At 40.0% G+C, this 21,115-nt stretch overlaps 1 long non-coding RNA gene across 1 annotated transcript in view; it reads left to right on the top strand.

The window, feature by feature from the left end:
* The window catches only part of 7530428D23Rik (RIKEN cDNA 7530428D23 gene), a 47,164-nt gene extending 26,314 nt beyond the window's left edge, over nucleotides 1-20,850 (top strand). The window contains exon 2 of the long non-coding RNA NR_166473.1: nucleotides 20,499-20,850. This is a non-coding gene — a long non-coding RNA (RIKEN cDNA 7530428D23 gene). The remainder of the gene's footprint in view (nucleotides 1-20,498) is intronic.
* Nucleotides 20,851-21,115: the final 265 nt, after the last annotated feature.

Here is a 21,115-nt window from a genome sequence, read left to right as displayed (position 1 = left end):
CTGAAAAGCACCCGCCCTGCAGAGACCAGTGAAAAGAGGTCTGAAAAGCAGGACCATCAGAGACACAGTTAGGGAAGGTGGGAGTAGCCTGCCATGTCAGAGAACAGCTCCACCCAACCCAGGTGGGAACAAGCAGAGAGCTCACTTGCCACAGGGAAAACTGAGCTTAAGGGAATTCAAGAAAGCTAGGGATGCAGTTGTGGGAACTTTCTACCAAAGGGTTACATGAGACAAAGGGGCTTCTATCTAAAATGAAATTTGTAAAGATGCCATCTCACAAAACTCCCTTCCACAGTGAGGTTTTTTTTTTTTTTTTTAACTTTTTTCTTTCTTTCTTTCTTTCTTTCTTTCTTTCTTTCTTTCTTTCTTTCTTTCTTTCTTTCTTTCTTTCTTTCTTTCTTTCTTCCAGATCTCAGTATGTGCTTAAGGCTATGCTCTGTGCATAAGGGGACTTCTTGTTCTCAAAGGTTGCACCTTGCTTGTTAACAGCACTGCTTTCAGATAGCCACTTTTATAAGAATCTGAGGCCAACCTCTGACTACGCAAAGTAAGTTATAGGACACCTTTGTGCTAACAAACCCCTTTGAATAACATACCCAGCTGGACCCTGCTCAGGGTGCTTGTTGGTTCAGCTAATCACCCACCACCAGGCACCCTTCTGAAAAAGTATAAACCTTTTAGTTGCTGAAAACCTTGGATTGTGCAATCTTCTATATGACCTTAAATCCCAGCATTCAAAAGCCTGTGACAGGAAATAATATTACCACAAGTTCAAGGCAAGCCGGGGCTTAAAATCAATCAACCAATCAATTGAAAATCGGTACAAAAAATAAAAAAACAAGGAAAAAATTAATTATTAAAACAAAACAATAACATGTGAAAACAAGTCAGAAGTAAATAATTGTAAGCACAGACTCTGGAGCAGAAGAGAAAACCTGCAGAGCAGATCGCAGTGAACCTACATAATGAAATGTTAGGAAGGCACTGAAAAGAAAAAGTGAAGGTGGGTGTGCCGGGTGTGCTGGGTATGCTGGGTGTGTTAGCACACACCTTACTCTGCGAACTTGGGAGGAGGAGAGAGGAGAATCTAGAGTTCAAGGTCATCCTTGAGTCTATAAGGAGTTCAAGGCAGAATAGAATATGTGAGGTCCTGTGTCAAAACCAGACAGTGTGGACTTAATTCTTTTTGTGAGAGTGGCAGAAAGAGGGATCATCCTGAAAATATTATGTCCTAAAGAGTGAGGTGTGGTTAGTGTGTGGAAAAGGCCATGTATGTGAAACCGTGTGTATACTTAAACATACTATAGCCATCATTTTTTTCTATCTAGATAACAGTATTCAGTCTTTACAGATATTCAGTCAGAAGCAGGAGTCAGGCTGAGGCTCAGAAAAGTTCAGTAGAAGGGGAGACAGTAGAGCTTTGTCTATCTGCTTAGATGGTGCTTGCACTTTGCACTATGGTGAGCATTTGCTTTGTCATTTACAACCAGAGAGTGGTGAGGAAAAGTCATGAAGCATCTAGAAGACGCACTAGAAACTTCATTTGTAGTCAACCAGAGAAAGAGAGAGAAACTAAGCAACTGCTTAGTATAAACTATTCTCAGGAGTTGGACGGCACTCATTGCTAAGGGAAGAAATAAATTAGATATTAAGACTTTTGGGGGAGGAGAGAGATAGCTCAGCTAATAAAAGCACTTGCTATATAAGACAGAAGACATGAACTTTTTGGGGGAGTTCACAAGTTCTCTTGTAGCCCAGGCTGGTCTTATTAAACTTCCTATGTATCCAAGTGGCCTTGAATTTTCTGTCAGAAACAAATAAATCAACTTCAGAAACTACTACCTGAGTAATAGCTCTGCATGGTAGGGTCAGAGCCACATCCAGAAGAGTACTGACCAAGTATCAGTGGAGTAACCTATGGTAGAACAGGTAACCAGTAATGCCTGACCAGTGTCGCTCTTCAGATAGATGTCCACACACTGCTGGTACTAGGACAGACCTTCTGTCTGGCCTTTCCTAGGAAGATGCAGCCCAGCAGATCAACAGCCAGTGTTTTGGCTACTCCATTATCCTTGTAGAATGTTTAATCTAGAGGGTCCCTGAGTTTCAGTGTTCCTGTATTTTCATGAGAGTCCCTATGAAGCCTGGAGAATGGAAATTCTAGTGGGAAACGGAGATCTTTCCAAAAGATCTTCCTGAATGACTTCCTTTTGAGATTCTGGAAGAGGTTGTGTATATGTGAGGTAGGAAGTGGGGGGGAACATTCTTCAGCTTCTGGCTGGGCTGGCAGCCCAAAATTCTCCCCTTCCGAACCCCGCACCATATGGATACAGGAAAAAAACATAAAGGAAGTGTTCTACACCCTTGAGGAATGGATTGTGGGGGGTGAGATTGGGAAGAAGGAGGAAGGCACATTGCTGCCAGCAGCTTTGGACTAGCCGCAGCAGAGCTGGGGAGATGTCCCAATAACCATTTCAAAAGGCCCAGCTGGTCCTGCACTGCTGCCAGTCCTGATGACAGCCTGGGGCAGGTGTGCAGGGGGACCCATCTCATTTCCTTCCTCTCAGTTGCTCTGGCCCTTTTGGAGGAATGTCTCAAACAGAAAGCCACTGGAGAGCAGCCCCTGATTCAAGTTCCTGGGCCACATCATTAAACATAGTCATATTGGGAGCCACCCTTTCCCTTGCCAGGGAGAATGCAGTTACAAGCATACAAATAAATACTCCTAGTGCATAGGAGGCCCATCTCTTTTGTTATCACACAATTTCAAACTTGTAGGAGAGGAAGCATCAGCGAGCAAAGCCCCTTTCTCCTTCTCTTTCTCACTTACTCCTTCCTTTCTTCTTCCCTTCCTTCCCTTTGCCTTTCTGCTGTGATGTTGAGGATCAAACATAGGTAGTCCTGGACCACACAGCTTCACTCTCTGCTGCCCAGAACTCCACCATTGTGAATTAGGGATCTGGAGGAGGCAAATGTCCTGCTTACTGATGCCGCCATTGACTCATTGTTGGCTGAATTTGCTGATTCCTCCTCATCCATCTTTCCAGTCCTAGAACCTAACAGTGCCCAGTTCTGTAGACCGATTTTTTTTTTTTTTTTGGCATTTTGGTGTATGTCCAAGAAGAGATGAATATACCTAAGTGGTGTCTTAATTTTTAACGTATTTATCCTGTGACTATCTAGTGTCATGAACAACTGGAAAAATAGAAATTGTGATTTTGTATTGTTGTCTTTATTAGGTGTAAAAACTTGGAAAACATGGACAGAAGGAACTAAATATTAGCTGAAAATTAGACACTGTAGGACAGAGCATCTTCAGCATTTTTCACAGTTGGTCAATATTTTGATCATATAATCATCAGTGTTGAGAGGATCACTTCATATAAATACACAGTATACAAAATGGCAGAAGTATGCTTATGACCATTTTAGAATTTCTTTCCTGACTCAAGACAAAATTAATTTAACAATTTTTACACTGAAAGTCAAGTCACCAGCTCACATGGCAATTTGTAAGACTAATTAATACAACTCAAAATTATACCAACTATATACTTACATACTGAGGACAGATTCAGGGAAATATTAAAAGTCTTTTCTCTGTGTAATTAAACATTATATTTCTGTAAGAGCAGAAAGCTTGGTATGTACAGTAAAAATACTAAAATTCATAGCACACAATAATTCTTGAATCTGAGCCAGGGTGGGACCGAGTGTCGAGACATCCTGTGCAGTTCAATGAGCACAGGCATGTTCAGAAACTAGGCTGAAGCGAGGTCTTTTCCTAAAGCCCAGGTTTGTGCCCCCAGGAACATTTCATATGCGTTATGCATTTGATTTTGAGTTAAGTTTTGGTCATTGAACATTTTAAAAACGTTTATTGCTGCTGTTTTCTTTCTCTTTTATACTGAGGGGATCTGAGCCTCTTTTTCAGAAGTTGAGAATTAGAAGATCCAGCAGATGCAAAATGGGCTTATAGGTGGGAGAGATCTCAGCAGCTGGCAGGCAAGCAGCGAAGGACGAAGGACGGCGGACGGCAAGAGCTGCTCAGACACGAGCTGGATAAGAGGTCAGCAGTGTCCTGCAGTGAAGACAGCTGGCAGGACTGGAGCCAAGAAGCAACTAATGAAGGCAGGGCCCTCACAGCAGAGCACAGAAGCAACTGCAGAGATCTGAGGTGGGCTGCTGTGGGCTGAACTAAGTTATGAGAAGGGCAAGGGTCAGCCTTTCCAACTTGGACCTCGTGTCTTACCTGCATCAACAGCAAAGCGGACTGGATATTGAGTCTGGAATCTGTCAAGGCAGATTTCTCTAAGTTCCTCTGACACTAATCTGGAAATAGTTTAAAGGCAACAGAGGCTTCGGGGTTTTGGATGGTGTGTGTGTCACTGTGTTACTTGGCAACATTGCCTACAATTTAGAAAGGTGGGTGTTGAGAGCATCCTGACTATTCAGCCCAGAGTGGATCCTCAGTGTACAAAGAGAATGAGTTTAATGGTAACTTGGTGAGAATTTACATGAAAGTTTCTGGAGAAAATCTACTAGTGACAAAGGCTGGTGGTAAACCACAGCAAAGAGTATGTCAGAGATTCTAGAGTCAAATGTTTGTGATGCTTGTTCAGAGTAGTGCCGAGTAAGAGACACACTGGACCAGATGTACAGGGTATATGGGGCTAAAACTCTGGTGAAGAGGAAGGCAGGCCTAGTAGGAATCTGAAGCATTTGAATTATAGATGTTCCTCTTCTTGCCTTCTTTTGTTTCCTGCTCCCAGGTAATTTCCTTAGTGAAATATGAATTGCATAGATGGAACTTGATAGTATGCACATTCTTTGCAAAAGGCAGTTTCAGGGTTAATATGCAGTAATAAATAGATTTTCTGCTGTATAGATTTCTCTTGATATGCGTTGTTAACACCACATAATCATTAACATAAGAATCTGGGCTAGGCTGGTGGCTCCTACCTGTAATCCCAGCCTTTTAGAGGTAGAAGTAGAAAGATATGAGGCCAGTTTAGGCTGCATAGCAAGATATTGCCTAAAAAACTAAAACATTCATTCCTTTGTTATTGTTTTAATTAACATAATTGTTTTAATAATTATAGAAATGAGTAGACTTCCACATGATAGTTCTATATGTCAGTATGCTATATATTAGTCATCACCCTTCTTTGACCCCAATCAGATTAGTGTGTCAACTGGTATTATGCAGGCCTTTATCAGGCAACCATATTGTTGAGATTTCATGGGTGTAGTTTCCCTGTCATATATAGAAGGTATGATCTTGCAGCAAATGCCCTGGTCCCCTGGCTTTTACATAAAAATGATCTCTTCTTCCTTTGACAGGAGTTTGTGATGTGTATGAGTAGTTTGTTGGTAATCCCATATTTTTGCTGACTGATGAAGTGGAGAAAGGTAAGATAGTACATGGAGGATGTTACCAACGTCCCTTTATGTCCCTTCCAGGTCGCAGCACGTAAATATCTTCTCAGCCTCTTCTTAGGTGTCAGCATATTGGGTTGTAGAAAGATTCAGTGACCCAGGAAGATCACATAAAACCCTTTTTGTCATGGAGCTTACTGCAAGTGTCCCTGGATCCTTCTTCCCGAATCATGGTGACTAATGGCCCCTGACAAATTTCAGTCAATACCGACTCATCTGATGGGAGCAGTCACTGTATATCATGTGTGCTAACCTACAGGGCCCGCCTGCCAATAGCATGAAGTGTATCCTCACTTTACCAGCTAACAGGATAAATAATAATAACAGGACTCAAGAAGCCTCCTTCCTCATCCCTTTCATATCAACTTACCTGTGTGCTGATGTTCTGGGACTCATGATAGAGAATGGGGTCAAAGGTCTGGAAAAGGAAAGGAATATGTGTGGGGCTTATTTTCTCCTCTAATGTGGTGTGTGTGTGTGTGTGTGTGTGTGAGTTCACTTTTATATATGGAGGCCAGAGCTCAAAGTCCTATTTTCTTGAATTGTTGTTTTAGTTGGTATTTCATTGCTGTGAAGAAATACCATGATCATGGCAACTCTTATAAAATAAAATATTTCATTTGTACTGGATTACAGGCTATGAGGCTTAGTTCATTATTCTCATGGCAGGGAGCATGAAGGCATACAGGTAAACAGGGTACCAGAGAAGGAACTGAGAGTTCTACATTCAAATCCAGAGGCAGCAAGAAGAGAGAGAGAGATACTGGGCCCAGGGTTGAGCATTTGCAAACTCAAGGCTTACCCCCAGTGACTCACTTCTGCCAACAAGAGCAGACTTACTCCAACAAGGCCAAACTTTCTAATAGCTGTTAATTAGCATCACTTCCTATGACCAAGCATTCAAATATATGAGCCTACGGGGCTCATTCCTATTCAAACCACCACAGTTGTCCTATATTTTATTTCTGAGACAAGTCTCTCACTGAACCTAGAACTCACTGATTTGGCTAGGGTGACTGTCCAGTAAGCCTTGGGGATTGCTTTATTTCCATGTCCCCAATTTTAAGATTAGAGTTGCATGTCACTGTGCCTGTTTGGTTTTGCTTGTTTGTTTTCATGGATTCTGGGGTATTGAAGTTGTTCACAACCCTCAAGTTTGTGATGGATTTTCTCACAGAGCTGTTATCCCAAACCCCTATCCAACATAATTTAATCAATAATAACAGAATGAACCAGGGCAGAATGAACCCTTCACTAGACCTCTCCCTTCTAGAAGCAACCAAAGAGAACAGAAGGTTGTGAACCCACTTGCAGGGCATCAAACTCTGAGCAGGGATAATTTATTCCTACAAATCCGACTTCTCTTTTGCTAAGAATATATGGTAATCCATTTGATATTAGTTCTGTGTCATAAGCTATCACTAGATGATGGTGGCAAGCCTAGGCTAAGTTATACCATTACTAGAAATGATGATGTGTGTACACACGACAATTTCTCATTAAGTCATCATCGGAAAACAACACATCAACCAGCTTTAGCTATATGAGGCTTGTTGACCAACCATCTCTTTCATTCTTCTGACTTTTGAGACATATGTAGTTTGACATGAGGTTTATCGATAACAGTCCTGAAGTTCATGTGATTCTGGTTTTGCCTCTGGAAAATGTTTTTCTCTAATTAGCTGAGTCATAATACAAATTAGAGATCATTTTAGAACAGAACTCCTTGGGGTGATCTACTATACACAGGCTTACAATGGAACTGTCCATGACAAAATGAATATAGTTCCTGCTAAAAGTATTTGATTTAGTTTCATTTTTTATCTTTTTTTCATGTATAAACTTAAATGACCAATGATAACTAGTTCTAAGGCATGTGGCACGATAATCCCAAAGGCATAGGAGATATTTTCTCATGGTTTTGCAATTTCAGATACAGCTGAAGATTAGTTTGTTGTGATACAAAACACCTCATCCTCTAGAAAGTACCCTAAAACGTAAACAGGCTCTCTGATATAGTCACCAGATGACCACAATCTACCTACAATGTAGTCCAGTAACATGAAATGTATTGGTTTGAAAAATCTCCAGATTCCAACAGGGCATGTTGCATACTCATTTAATCTCAGCACTTGGGTAATAGAAGCAAGTGGATCTCTCTGAGTTTGAAGCCACCTTGGTCTACACAGTGAGTTCCAGACCAGTCCAAGCTGCATAGTGAGATCCTGTCTCAAATAAATAAATATTTGCTGATTCTACCCAATTGTCATTTCCATATCTATAAGCTTACAGTTAATTTCTGATGGGTTTCTAGTTAGTCCCATTATTGTTAGAAGTCTTTCATTCTTGGTGTGATTTGATACATATTACCACAAACCTTTTCTGTTTTTCTAACACTTCAGCAATTTTAGGCATTAGGCTTCTAATTAAATATGAATCTACCACTTTATAAGATCTCATTTTTTACAAACTTTAGTAGCTAGGGGAAGAGATGAGAAATGTTTTTAATTTGACCTCAACTAAACTCAAGGGCAATGTAAGTTTTATTGAGAAATAATTTACAATTTTCTCAGATGTTACTCAGAAAAAATGAAGTCAAAACAAACAAATTAAAAGGGAAGCTGAGAAGCAAACTAAAGCAGAAGAACTAAAGTGTAAGTGATTGCTTTTAGTAACCAGACAGTGGGATCCACACATGGTGGATTCTAGAGAGGGCATACATTCCTATCTTCCACTATCACAAAGTCTTGTTCAAATGTTTCTTTCCTGTCTCTCAGGTGTAACTAGGGACACCCATGAGGTGATCATTTTGGAGTTTTGGTTTCTTTAAAAACCACATGAATATTATGGAAATGTGTTTTCTTTTTTATTTATTTATTTATTTATTTATTTATTTATTTATTTATTTATTATATGTAAGTACATTGTAGCAGTCTTCAGACACTCCAGAAGAGGGAGTCAGATCTCGTTAAGGATGGTTGTGAGCCACCATGTGGTTGCTGGGATTTGAACTCTGGACCTTCGGAAGAGCAGTCGGGTGCTCTAACCCACTGAGCCACCTCACCAGCCCATGTGTTTTCTTTTTAATCACATGTATGGAATATGGGGCTGCTGCAGATTGTCCATAGCAGCTGGCTGTAATTTGCCCCGTGTTCTAGCAGGGGCATGATTTCACCAGCTACACATAGGTTCTGCGATTATGTGTCCTTTGGAATTCTGGGGACTTTCCAGAGGGCATATAAATACTAGGGTCTGTAAAGACATGGTGGATTGTTGGTTGTTATTTGGTTGCTGTTGGCTGCTGTTTGTTTGACAGTCATGAGTAAAGAAGAAACAAGAGAAGAAGAAACTAAGTATCCTGACAATGAAGATCCAACTTGCCCTAAGGCCTGGACTCAACAGGAAGCAGTATAACAATAATGTTGCTATCTTTCATTTCTATCCATTTTCTTTCTTTTTTAGTGTTAGGAGTTTGGAAGGGTAGAAAAAGGGTAGAGAAGGGTGGAAGAAAGAAGAACTCACAAAACAGCCAAAGACCTGCTACATACCCACACTAGAATTATCTGGTTTTTGTTGTTGTTGTTGGTTTTTTTTTTTTTTTTTTTTTTTTTTATACACATGCTTGCTCTCACCTGGTTAAATACAGAATTTATTTGGTTGATACCCACTCTGACTGGGATTCACAGAGAACAAGGACATATTTCTCCAATGTCCACTATGCTCCGTCTATACTGGTAAGACTATAGCTCAAATAAGTTCAGGGCTTAGAGTATTAAGAATTATATGTTATATAAGAAGGAAATGGTGGTATGTTCTCTTTAATAATGGCCCAAGTCACGGAACAGCAGAATGACATAATCCATTATATAGATGAAAACAAGTGGAGGTTTGTCATTGATGATTGCATTATCATCATACTAACTAAGGGAGTATAGCTATCCAAGACCTGGCACTGTCAAAGCCATGGGACATGCAATCTATCATTGCTGTAGCATGGAAATTGTTGATTTCCAACTGTTTTACATGTACCCTTTTTTGGAAAAGTTGTAGTGGTACCCTCTATAAGAGTGGCAGAGTGAACACATTAGGACAGCAGGTTCATAGTTCACCATTGTGGGTCCGATCTGCAAATAGCCAAATACTCCCTGAGATATTTCAGGAAACCTTGCCCGCAATAATACACTCTGTCAGAGGAGACACGGGAAGTTTGGGGATAGCATGCTGGTCTTTGGTTCTTATGGTGCTTTCTAGGTCCTCAGCTCTGCTTTCAGAATATGGCCTGGTTTGTTCTAAACTTGTCCAGGTGACCCAACAGCCTGCATATTATTTTAATGTGCACCCTCAACTAAGTTTGAAAGAAGACAGTTTTGTGAATTAAGGAAAAAAATTCACAGCTGGGACAGCATGGGGTTGACCCCATATCACCTCTGTTACCTACAGTCTTGATGAGGCTGTGTCTCCCTCTCTCAAACCTCCTGCACTCCAGTGGTTTTTGACTTGCTTGTTGGACTGCTGTAGGCAGAGGAGGTAGTAGTCCACACATTCAATTTTGGGCTAGGAATTTGTCTTTAGAGGCACCAGGCTCTCCCATTCAAAAAGTAATACTTATGCCCTGTGTGTGCATATTGCAAGTGAGGTGGATGATTGACTACTGTGCTGCCCAGCAAGCATGGCAGGAAGTGTACATTTCGTGATTGTTTTTCTTCCATTTGACGAGTGGTAAAGATAAAGATGAACCTACAGTTGACAGTGGTGTGTGGGAGGAGGATGAATTTTCTCATCATTGTTGAAGTCAAATCCACAGACATACACAGAGTAAGCTGTAATCAGGTGGAACCAGGTGCGCTAGGAATGTGGTATCAAGGTGCAAACTGATGATCTCAGAAAAGGAAGAAAGAAAGAAGAGAGAAAGAGAGAAAGAAGGAAAGAAAGAGAGAAAGAGAAAAGAAGGAAGGAAGAAAGAAAGAGAGAGAAAGAAGGAAAGGAAGGAAGGAAGAAAGGAAGAAAGGAAGAAAGAAAGAAAGAAAGAAAGAAAGAAAGAAAGAAAGAAAGGAAGGAAGGAAGGAAGGAAGGAAGGAAGGAAGGAAGAAAGGAAGGAAGGAAGAAAGAAAGGAAGGAAGAAAGAAAGAATGAACAACACAGAAAGGAAGGATGAGTCTATCTGTGTAAATGATTCTAGGCTAAATGACCAACTTTTGGGTTGTAGAGTATTAAAATGTAAGGGTCAAGTTATCCTGGCCTATTTTAGGTCCTTTTGAAAACCATTCCTTATCCACTCCTGTGTCTGATCTAGTGTCATTCTGTCTATTAAAGTCTTGAAAATATATTTGAAAAATGTTAGCAGAAGACTAGCTTCCATAAACTCAGAATCTAAGAATGTCATTAGATAATTCTGAAATATATAGAAGTTTTCTCTGCTTTTTTTGTAACCTGCCTATCAATGCCTTCAATAAATGCCTTCAAATATGACTTTTTTGTTTCCTAACTTAAAAATCCCACGTATCACTATCATAGTGGAGCTTGCCTTTTCAGGACAAACTAAATCCGTATTCCCAGATAATAGTAATTAATATCTAGCTCCATAATAATCATTCATTTCCTTTTAGGTGAGAGTTTTCTTTCTTTCTTTCTTTCTTTCTTTCTTTCTTTCTTTCTTTCTTTCTTTCTTTCTTTCTTTCTTTCTTTCTTTCTTTCTTTCTTCTAATCATGTCTCTAAGGTAGAGGTATCTCTTGTTTTAGTTTTCCCAAGGAGAGAAAATACAAGGGAGAATTATTGGACATACACGTGGTGGTTTCTTTTTAGTTTATGTATTCATTTAAAGACTTATTTTCATTATCTGTTTTACAGTGTATCTGTGTGTTTGCATGTGGGTGGGAGGATATAGGTACTTATAGAGTCCAGAGGTGTCAGATCCTCTGCAGCTGGAGTTATAGGATGTTGTGAGCTGCCTGGCACTGGTACAAGGAACTGAATTCAGGTTCTCTGCAAGAACAGTATGCACTTTTAATTGTTGAGCCATCTTTCCAGTGTCTCTTTTATTGTTAAAGCACTATTTCAATAGTAAGTGGTACACTTTCTTTCTCCTTGATATATACATTGTTCTGATATCTTTTAGAAGTAGTCTCCTATGAAACACTCTCATAGGTCAATAATCTTGTTTTTATTTAACTTATCATTATCCTTTGTATTTAACAAGAACAATTTAAAAAAATTCTTAAATGGACAAATGGATTAAAAGAAAGGCAATGAAAATGGTCAAAGTGATACAATATATTTTTTTAAATCCCTTTCTGATCTCATTCTAACATGGGTCACTAATCAGTTAAATTTGAGGTACATACCATTTAAGACTAATTTATTTCAAAGGACACCAGAGTCCTGACAAAAGATTCACAGTGTCTTAGTTTACTCTGAGGCTTCCTGGAAAAGTGGAGTTCAGGAAGGAGAAAGGCAGCCTAGATATGGGCAGGCCATGGCCTTTCCCTCACCTAGGTCCTGTACAGGTACCTAGCAGCCACTGAGAAAGGAAGACATTCCAAGCAATTCTGGGAAGGCAGATTGATAGTCGTGCTGTTAGCTTCTAAAGAATTCTGTAACTCAGCTAAAGCAAAAAATGGCTGGGCTGCAGGTATTTTTGCTGAGGAAGTGGCACCTGTGGTCAGCAAGTCTGGGCAAAGTTCTGCTAGGTTAGAGGTAAGCCTCATCTGATTTTCAGAGAATCTGGGCAAAATAGAATGCACGTCCCAAAAGAAATGAGGATGGGACAGCCACACTGTTTCCTGAAGGGAAAATGGTGTGTTTGTGGAAGATCCTGTGTGGCATATTTGTGGGCTGGGGGGTGGTGGTGAAGCATGTTGGCACGGAGAGTGGAGACTCTAGGGTGAGTGGAAGCTTGCCAGTCTGCCTCAGCTATGATGCAACATCATCAGCCGTGGCACCACCCTGAAAACCACTGTGTTTGGAGCCAGGGATATACTCAGATGTGCCAGTGCCAATGTATTTTGCATCATAATTAAAGCAACATGGCCACTAATTCTTACCCAGAAATTCTCATCTCCTAGGTCTGCAGACAAATGGCTTTTGCTTTCAGGAGCAGGAAACTTTGAAGAACTTATGCAGTCTCCTTCTTGCCTCGAATAAGGTGGAGCATTACTAATGCTGAACCCACAGAAAAGAGACCTGAGTATAAGTAGACCAAAATCTTCCAGACTTCCTACTTTGGCCAAAATAGCACAGAAAGAAGGCTCTAAGTGCTTGGTTCCTTCTAGCCCCAGGTCTCAGTCATAGTCCTATTATCACCGACAAAATTGATGTGCCATATTTTGTTGAGATTCTTTCCTTTAAGCTAAATATGGTGAAGGCCTTCCTAACCATTGAAACATGGGGGTACAGTACTAACCCCACAGGTCATAATGCAAGGAGTATTAGCAATACCCAGGCTTGGATTCTATGTAAGTTGAGTTCTGGCTAGGGCTGAAAGTGGAAACAATCACTATTGGCTTGCAAAAAATTTACTTGGGTGATAATTTGAAGATGGAGATCTTGGCTATGTATGACAGACCACAATGCCTTTAGCCAAAGAACAAAAGCTCAACCCCAAATCAGAATGTTTGGTCTTTCTTGCCAAACAAATTCATGTTTGGGAACTTCTAGGCAGCTGTCTGGGATTACCTACTGCTTAGTCATAGAGATGAAGTATTAGTGTGATTAAGTAGCTGTGTATTCTTCTGTCAAGTTGGTATTTACATCAGGGGTATCTGAGTCCCTATAAGGACTTTCTGTTGTCTGCAGGTGAGGTAGGAAAGGTGGGGTAAGAGGAGACAGTGAAGCTTCTCCTCTGGTCATAACTCTTGGATATCTGTGTTCTTCCCTCTTCTCAATGTCTAAACTTTCATTCCTTCTTGCCTGGGTGATTTATAATCCTCTGACTTCATCTTTCCTCCTTTGACCCTTGTCCTTATCTGAACTCTGTTCTCGTCTCTCCATGAGCTAGCTTATCTTTCAACTAACTTCCTACTTAAAGTAAAACTCAGGCCATGTCTTTGTCTCAATAACTTCACATTTCATAATCTTATACTGAAGACTAGCCACAGACCCTTCAGGACATTTAAAGCTTGTTTTCTATTTGTGTTTCCCAACTGAAATCTTTATATTTTTCCCCCATATTTTTGAGACTTGTTGTAAGTAGTAGAAACAGTGGTGAGCAAAACAGTCCTGTTTCTTACTGCTTCTGTCAGGTCCATGAGCTCAAACTCCCGGATATTCCCTCTGGGCTTCAGCTACTTGGGCCTCAGCACATACCATCCTATCTTTCTGGGAGACTTTTCCTTCCAGGCTCTGGTTAACATACTTTAGGGCTTAGTTTAAGCACTCACTTTCCATGAAGCTTCTTGTGGTTTATGTTCTGTGCCCCTGATGAGGTCAAGAGATTATTCTTGGTTGATAGGGTGTTCTCTACCTCTCATGGTAGTCACTTCTGAATACACAGACTCAAGTTCTATCTTTTCCTTCTTTTGGGGGAATAGCAATGTACAATGAGCTTAAAGATTCAGCTTTAAAAACTGGTCCTAGTTTCATTTCTGTTGCTGTGATAAAATAAAAGGATTTATTTCAGCTTACAATTTTAGATTAGTGCCTATTATGGTGGAGAAGTCAAGACAGGAGCTTCAAACAAAGAGTCACATCATATCCATAGTCAAGAGTGGAGAGGAATTAATGAATTCATGTTAATCTGCTCACTTGTTTGTGCTCACCTTGATTTCTTTTCTTGTTCTTTTTTCAATTTTTTTATTAGATATTTTCTTCATTTACATTTCAAATGCTATCCCGAAAGTCCCCTATACCCTACCCCTGCCCTGCTCCTCTACCCACCCACTCCCAGTATTTGGCCCTGGCGTTCCCCTGTACTGGGGCATATTAAGTTTGCAAGACCAAGGGTCCTCTATTCTCAATGATGGCCGACTAGGACATCTTCTGCTACATATGCAAGTAGAGACACAAGCTCTCGAGTGTACTGGTTAGTTCATATTATTGTTCCACCTATCGGGTTGCAGACCCCTTCAGCTCCTTGGGTACTTTCTCTAGCTCCTCCATTAGAGGCCCTGTATTCCATCCGGTAGAAGACTATGCGTATCCACGTCTGTATTTGCCAGGCACTGGCATAGCCTCACCAGAGACAGCTATATCAGGGTCCTGTCAGCAAAATCTTGCTGGCATGTGCAATAGTGTCTGCGTTTGGTGGCTGATTATGGGATGGATCCTTGGATGGGGCAGTCTCTGGATGGTCCATCCTTTCATCTCAGCTCCAAACTTTGTCTCTGTAACTCCTTCCATGGGTATTTTGTTCCATATTCTAAGGAGGAATGAAGTATCCACGCTTTGGTCTTCCTTCTTCTTGATGTTCTTGTGTTTTGCAAATTGTATCTTGGATATTCTAAGTTTCTGGGCTAATATCCACTTATCAGTGAGTGCATATCAAGTGAGTTCTTTTGTGATTGGGTTACCTCACTCAGGATGATATCCTCCAAATCCATCCATTTGCCTAAGAATTTCATAAATTCACTGTTTTTAATTGCTGAGTAGGACTCCATGGTGCAAATATACCACATTTTCTGTATACATTCCTCTGTTGATGGACATCTGGGATCTTTCCAGCTTCTGGCTACTATAAATAAGGCTGCTATGAACATAGTGGAGCATGTGTCCTTATAACAAGTTGGAACATCTTCTGGGTATATGCCCAGGAGCTCACCTTGATTTCTACTCCCATTTGCAGTTTAGAACTCTGTGCCTAGAGAATGGTGCCATCTCAATGGGCAAGGTCTTCCCACATCAATTGAATTCAGACAGGAACTAGAAAGATGACTCGAAAGTTAAGAATACATACTGGTCTTCCAGAAGATGTGAATTATGTTTTCAGTATCCACCTTGGGGAATTCACAATCACTTGTAACCCCAGCCATAGAAGATCTAGTACCTTTGGTCTCCATAAGCACTTGCACTCATTTTTATATATACATAAAAGTTAAAATAAATATTAAAAACTTAAGATAATTTTCCACAGACACTTCCACAGGTCAACTCAATGTAGAAAAAAAGTTGATCACTGAGTCGTTTCCCATATGGTGCGAGGTTGTGTCATGTTGATGATCAAAGATAATTACCACAACATACCAGTGACCATTACTGAGAAATTGAAGTTGAATCCAAGATTCAGCAAAAACAGGAGTCTCAAGGCTCAAGGGTGTCTTTACTGGAATACTGCAAAGCTTTTATTTATATCAAAGTTCAAAGTAGAGACTGAGAAACAATGGAGAACATATGAAATGTTTCTCATCATGACTATCACCAGATGTACTTGGGATATAGAAGGTCTCATGGCCAAATGAGGAAGGAATGAGTTTGTTAAGCTGCGTTACTGATAAGGGGAGAGGAAACGTTTTGTCTATGGCATTAATTGTGCAGGCAAAGGCGTTCCTCAGTGGAAATAAACAAAGTTCTATGGGAACACTGTTCACATAGAAGGATATTATAGGAAAGAATAATATATGCAGGCTATAGGTAACCATCAAAGGGCTCTATGGGCAGATAAATCTGGGCCTGAGTCTTGACTTAACTAATGTACAGGACCTATGGATGGTTAGTAATATGCTTCAATTCCATATCTGTTAAACAGGGGTTAAATTTGGACTCATCTTAGAATTTAATAGTGAGAATTAATACTCTGTTAAATGTAGTTACTAGCACAGAGCATAGGAACAGTGGAGCAGCTGGGGACAGGATCTTTCCAGACTCCATCTGTGTCCTGGAACTAAGGCTGTCCCATAGCCTTCTGCACCCAAATTCCACCAAGAGAGAGCTGATCTCCCAGGATTGTTCTCACACTTAAGCCCCGAGGTGAGATCACCAATTTTGCTCCAATAACTCTCTAAAGAGAGACCCACCAGAAGCACACAGGACACAGGAACAGCAGAGCAGCTGTGGACAGTATCCTTGCTGTCTCCATCTGTTACTCAGAGCTAAGGCTGTCCCACAGCCCTCCACATACAAATCCCACCCAGGAGAGAGCTGGTCTCCCTAGGAGTGCTGACACATCTAAGATCACAGTCCCACAGGAGGAACAAGCTCCAGTCAGAGACAGCAAGACTAACTAACAGTAGGGGTAACCAGATAGCAAGAAGCAAGAGCAAGAACATAAGCAACAGAAATCAATGTTACTTGGCATCATAAGAACCCAGTTCTCCCACCACAGCAAGTCCTGGACAACCCAACACAACAGAAAAGCAAAACTCTAGTTTAAAATCACATCTCATGATTTAAAGGACTTTAAGAAAGACGTAAATAACTCCCTTAAAAAAATACAAGAGAACATAGGTAAACACTTAGAAGCCCTTAAAGAGAAAACACAAAAATCCCTTAAAGAATCACAGGAAAACATAACCAAACAGGTGAAGGAATTGAACAAAACCATCCAGGATCTAAAAATGGAAATAGAAACAATCAAGAAATCACAAAGAAAAACAACCCTGGAGATAGAAAACCTAGGAAAGAAGTCAGGAGTAATAGATACAAACATCACCAACAGAATACAAGAGATAGAAGAGAGAATCTCAGGAACAGAAGATACCATGGAAAACATTGACACAACAATCAAAGAAAATGCAAAATGCAAAAAGCTCCTAACCCAAAACATCCAGGGAACCCAAGACACAATGAGAAGACCAAACCTAAGGATAGTAGGTATAGAAGAGAAAAAAGATTCCCAACTTAAAGTGTCAGTAAATATCTTCAACAAAATTATAGAAGAAAACTTCTGTAACCTAAAGACAGAGATACGTATAAACATACAGGAAGCCTACAGAACTCCAAATGGTTTGGACCAGAAAAGAAATTTCTCCTGTCACATAATAATCAAAACACCAAATGCATAAAACAAAGAAAGAATATTAAAAGCAGTAACGGGAAAAGATCAAGTAACATATAAAGGCAGACCTATCAGAATTGCACCAGACTTCTCAACACAGCCTATGAAAGCAAGAAGATCCTTGCGGGATCTCATACAGACCCTAAGAGAACACAAATGCCAGCCCAGACTACTATACCCAGCAAAACTCTAAATTACCATACATGGAGAAACCAAGATATTCCATGTCAAACCAACTTTATTCAATATCTTTTCACAAATTAAGCCCTACAAAGGATAATAGATGGAAAACGTCAACACAAGGAGGGAAACTACACCCTAGAAAAAGCAAGAAAATAATATTCTTTCAACAAACCTGAAAGAAGATAGCCACACAAACATAATTCCCTCTCTAACAACAAAAATAATAGGAAGCAACAATCATTTTTCTTTAATATCGGTTAGCATCAATGGACTCAGTTGACCAATAAAAAGACATAGACTAACAGACTGGATATGTTAACAGGACCCAGCATTTTGCTGCATACAGGAAACACAGCTCAGTGACAAAGACAGTCACTACCTCAGAGTAAAGGTCCCACTAAAATCAGGGACTAGACAAGGCTGCCCTTGTCTGTCCCTACCTATTCAATATAGTACTTGAAGTCTTAGCCAGAGCAATTAAACAACGGAGGTCAAAGAAATACAAATTGGAAAGGAAGAAGTCAAAATATTACTATTTCAGATGATATGATAGAATACTTAAGTGACCCAAAAAATTCCGCCAGAGAACTCCTAAAGCTGATAAACAATTTAAGCCAATTGCCTAGATATAAAATTAGTGCAAACAAATTAATAGCCTTCCTCTAGTCAAAGGATAACAGGCCGAGAAAGAAATTAGGGAAACGACACCCTTTACAATAGTCACATTCAATATAATTACCTTAATGTGACTCTAACCAAGTAAGTGAAAGATGTGTATGACAAGAACTTTAAGTCTCTGAAGAAAGAAATGGAAGATCTCAGAAGATGCAAATATCTCCCATGTTCATGGATTGGCAGGATTAATATAGTAAAAATAGCCATCTTGCCAAAAGCAATCTACAGATTCAGTGCAATCCCTGCAAAATTCTAATTCAATTCTTCATAGAGTTAGAAAGAGCAATTTGCAAATTCATCTGGATTAACAAAAAACCTAGGGTAGCAAAAACTTTTCTTGACAATAAAATAGTTTCTGGGGGAATCACCATCCCTGACCTCAAGCTGGACTACAAAGCAATAATGATAAAAACTGTATGGTATTGGTTCACTGACAAGCAAGTAGATCAATGGAATAGAAGTGAAGACCCAGAAATGAACATACCCTCCTATGGTCACATGATTTTTGACAAGGGAGCTAAAATCATCCAGTGGAAAAAAGACGGCCTTTTCAACAAATGGTGCTGACTCAACTGGTAGTTAGCATGCAGAAGAATGTAAATCAATCTCCTGTACAAAGCTCAAGTTCAAGTGGATCAAGGACCTCCACATAAAGCCAGATACACTGAACCTTACAAAGGAGAAAGTGGGGAAGAGTTTCAAAGTTATGGGCACAGAGGAAAAATTACTGAACAGAACACCAATGGCTAATGCTCTAAGATCAACAATTGACAAATGGGGCCTCATAAAATTGCAAAGCTTCTATAAGGCAAAGGACACTGTCAATAGGACAAAACAGCAACCAACAGATTGGGGAAAGATCTTTACCAACCCTACATCGGATAGAGGGCCAATATCCAATATATATAAAGAACTCAAAAGTTAGATTCTGGGCTGGAGAGCTGGCTCAGCAGTTAAGAGCACTGACTGCTCTTCCAGAGTGCCTTAGTTCCATTCCCAGCAACTGCATTGTGTCTCACAACTATCTGTAAGGGGATTTTATGCCCTCTTCTGGTGTGTCTGAAAACAGGAACAGTGTACTCATATACATAAAATAAATAATTATTTTTTAAAAAGTTAGATTCTAGAGAATCAAATAATCATATTAAAAAATGTGATACAGAGCTAAACAAAGAATTCTCAGCTGAGGAATACTGAATGGCTGAGAAGTACTTAAAGAAATGTTCAACATCCTTAATCACCAGGGAAATGCAAATCAAAACAACCCTGATATTCCACCTCACACCAGTCAGAATGGCTAAGATGAAAAACTCAGGTGACAGCAGATGCTGGCCAGGATATAGAGAATGAGGAACACTCCTCTACTGTTGTTGGGATTGTATGCTGGTACAACCACTCTGGAAGTCAATCTGGCAATTCCTCAGAAAATTGGACATAGTACCACCTGAGGACCCATTTATAACTCTCGTGGGCATATCCCAAAAGATTCTCTAACACATAATAATGATACATGCTCCACTCTGTTCATAGCAGCCTTATTTATAGTAGTCAGAAGCTGGAAAGAACCCAGATGTCCTTCAAAAGATGAATGGATAGAGAAAATGTGGTACATTTACACAATGGAGTACTACTCAGCCATTAAAAACAATGAATTCATAAAATTCTTAGGCAAATGGATACAGTTAGAAAATATCATTCTGAATGAGGTAATCCAGTCACAAAAGAACACACATGCTATGTACTTTCTTCCCCACCCCCATGGGAAAAATTCTCATCATTTTATTTAAGTTCACATTAATGATAACTTCTGAGAAATCAAAGTTATAAACAGAAGCAATTAATTGCTACCTAAAGATTTCAAACTATTTTTTTTTCCTCTCATCCACAGGTCGGTCTACCCATAGATAGCCCTGGCCATTTGACATTCGCTACCACTGGGTAGAAATATTGTGTAACACATTCATGGTTCCCAGCACAAACGCTAATGTGTCTAATCCAATGTGTCCATTTTGATGAAGACAAAGGTGCTACTCTGTTGAAACACGTTCACATATTAGAGTCAAAGTCCAGTGTAAATCACCAGTGTCCATGTATAGTTAAAGACAAGTAACCATCCCATTGATAATTTCCCAAATCAAACCAATCACATATACAATGCTGATCAACTAAGTACTAACTTGAGGAAACCCATGCTTATACTAGTTTCCCTTGAGGCCGTCTCTAGGAAATGGTAGGGTCGCACTGCCTCATTTCCTTTCTTCTGTTTTCTGTCTCCAGGAGCATGAACAGCTCACCTATTCCTCCACGAGGTCCAAGGCCCCAAGCGTCATCGTCACGGGCCTCAAGTCCGCCACCACATACATATTTCACATCCGAGTGAGGACGGCGACAGGCTACAGTGGCTGCAGTCAGAAGTTTGAATTTGAAACAGGAGAAGAAAATAAGTTTCACTCAAAGATGTGCTGCTCAAGTAAAATGCTCATTTAGGACTGTTCCAGTTGATCTGATATTAGAAAGCCAGGTGGTCCTATTTCTAACAGCCCTTCCAAATTGGGTATGTTTCCTATACCTACACATTCCTATACATTCGAGTTACTCTTTAGATGATAATAAATAACTTCTGAAATGCCTTGCTCTCAAACAGTCAATGTGTCACAAAAATGCCCCATTGTACAGAATTTATCACTCATGCTATTACACAGCCTCTTAATGGATGATGTGAGTCTGATTATTCACCAATTCTGGCATCATAATACAAAACTAATGAAAACTGGGAAGAGATAAAGCCATGAAAAAATGATTTCAGCACTCAGTTCAAAATACAGATGTTTGGCGCCTTGTCTCAGATCAGTAAGAACAGTGTCCGGTACTAGACATGTTCCACCAATATGTAC

The sequence above is a fragment of the Mus musculus genome, chromosome 3 (assembly GCF_000001635.26).
Source record: "Mus musculus strain C57BL/6J chromosome 3, GRCm38.p6 C57BL/6J".
Classification (NCBI taxonomy): Eukaryota; Metazoa; Chordata; class Mammalia; order Rodentia; family Muridae; genus Mus; species Mus musculus.
The sequence above is the reverse complement of the archived record's forward strand: the minus strand, read 5'-3'. Positions and strand labels throughout refer to the sequence as shown.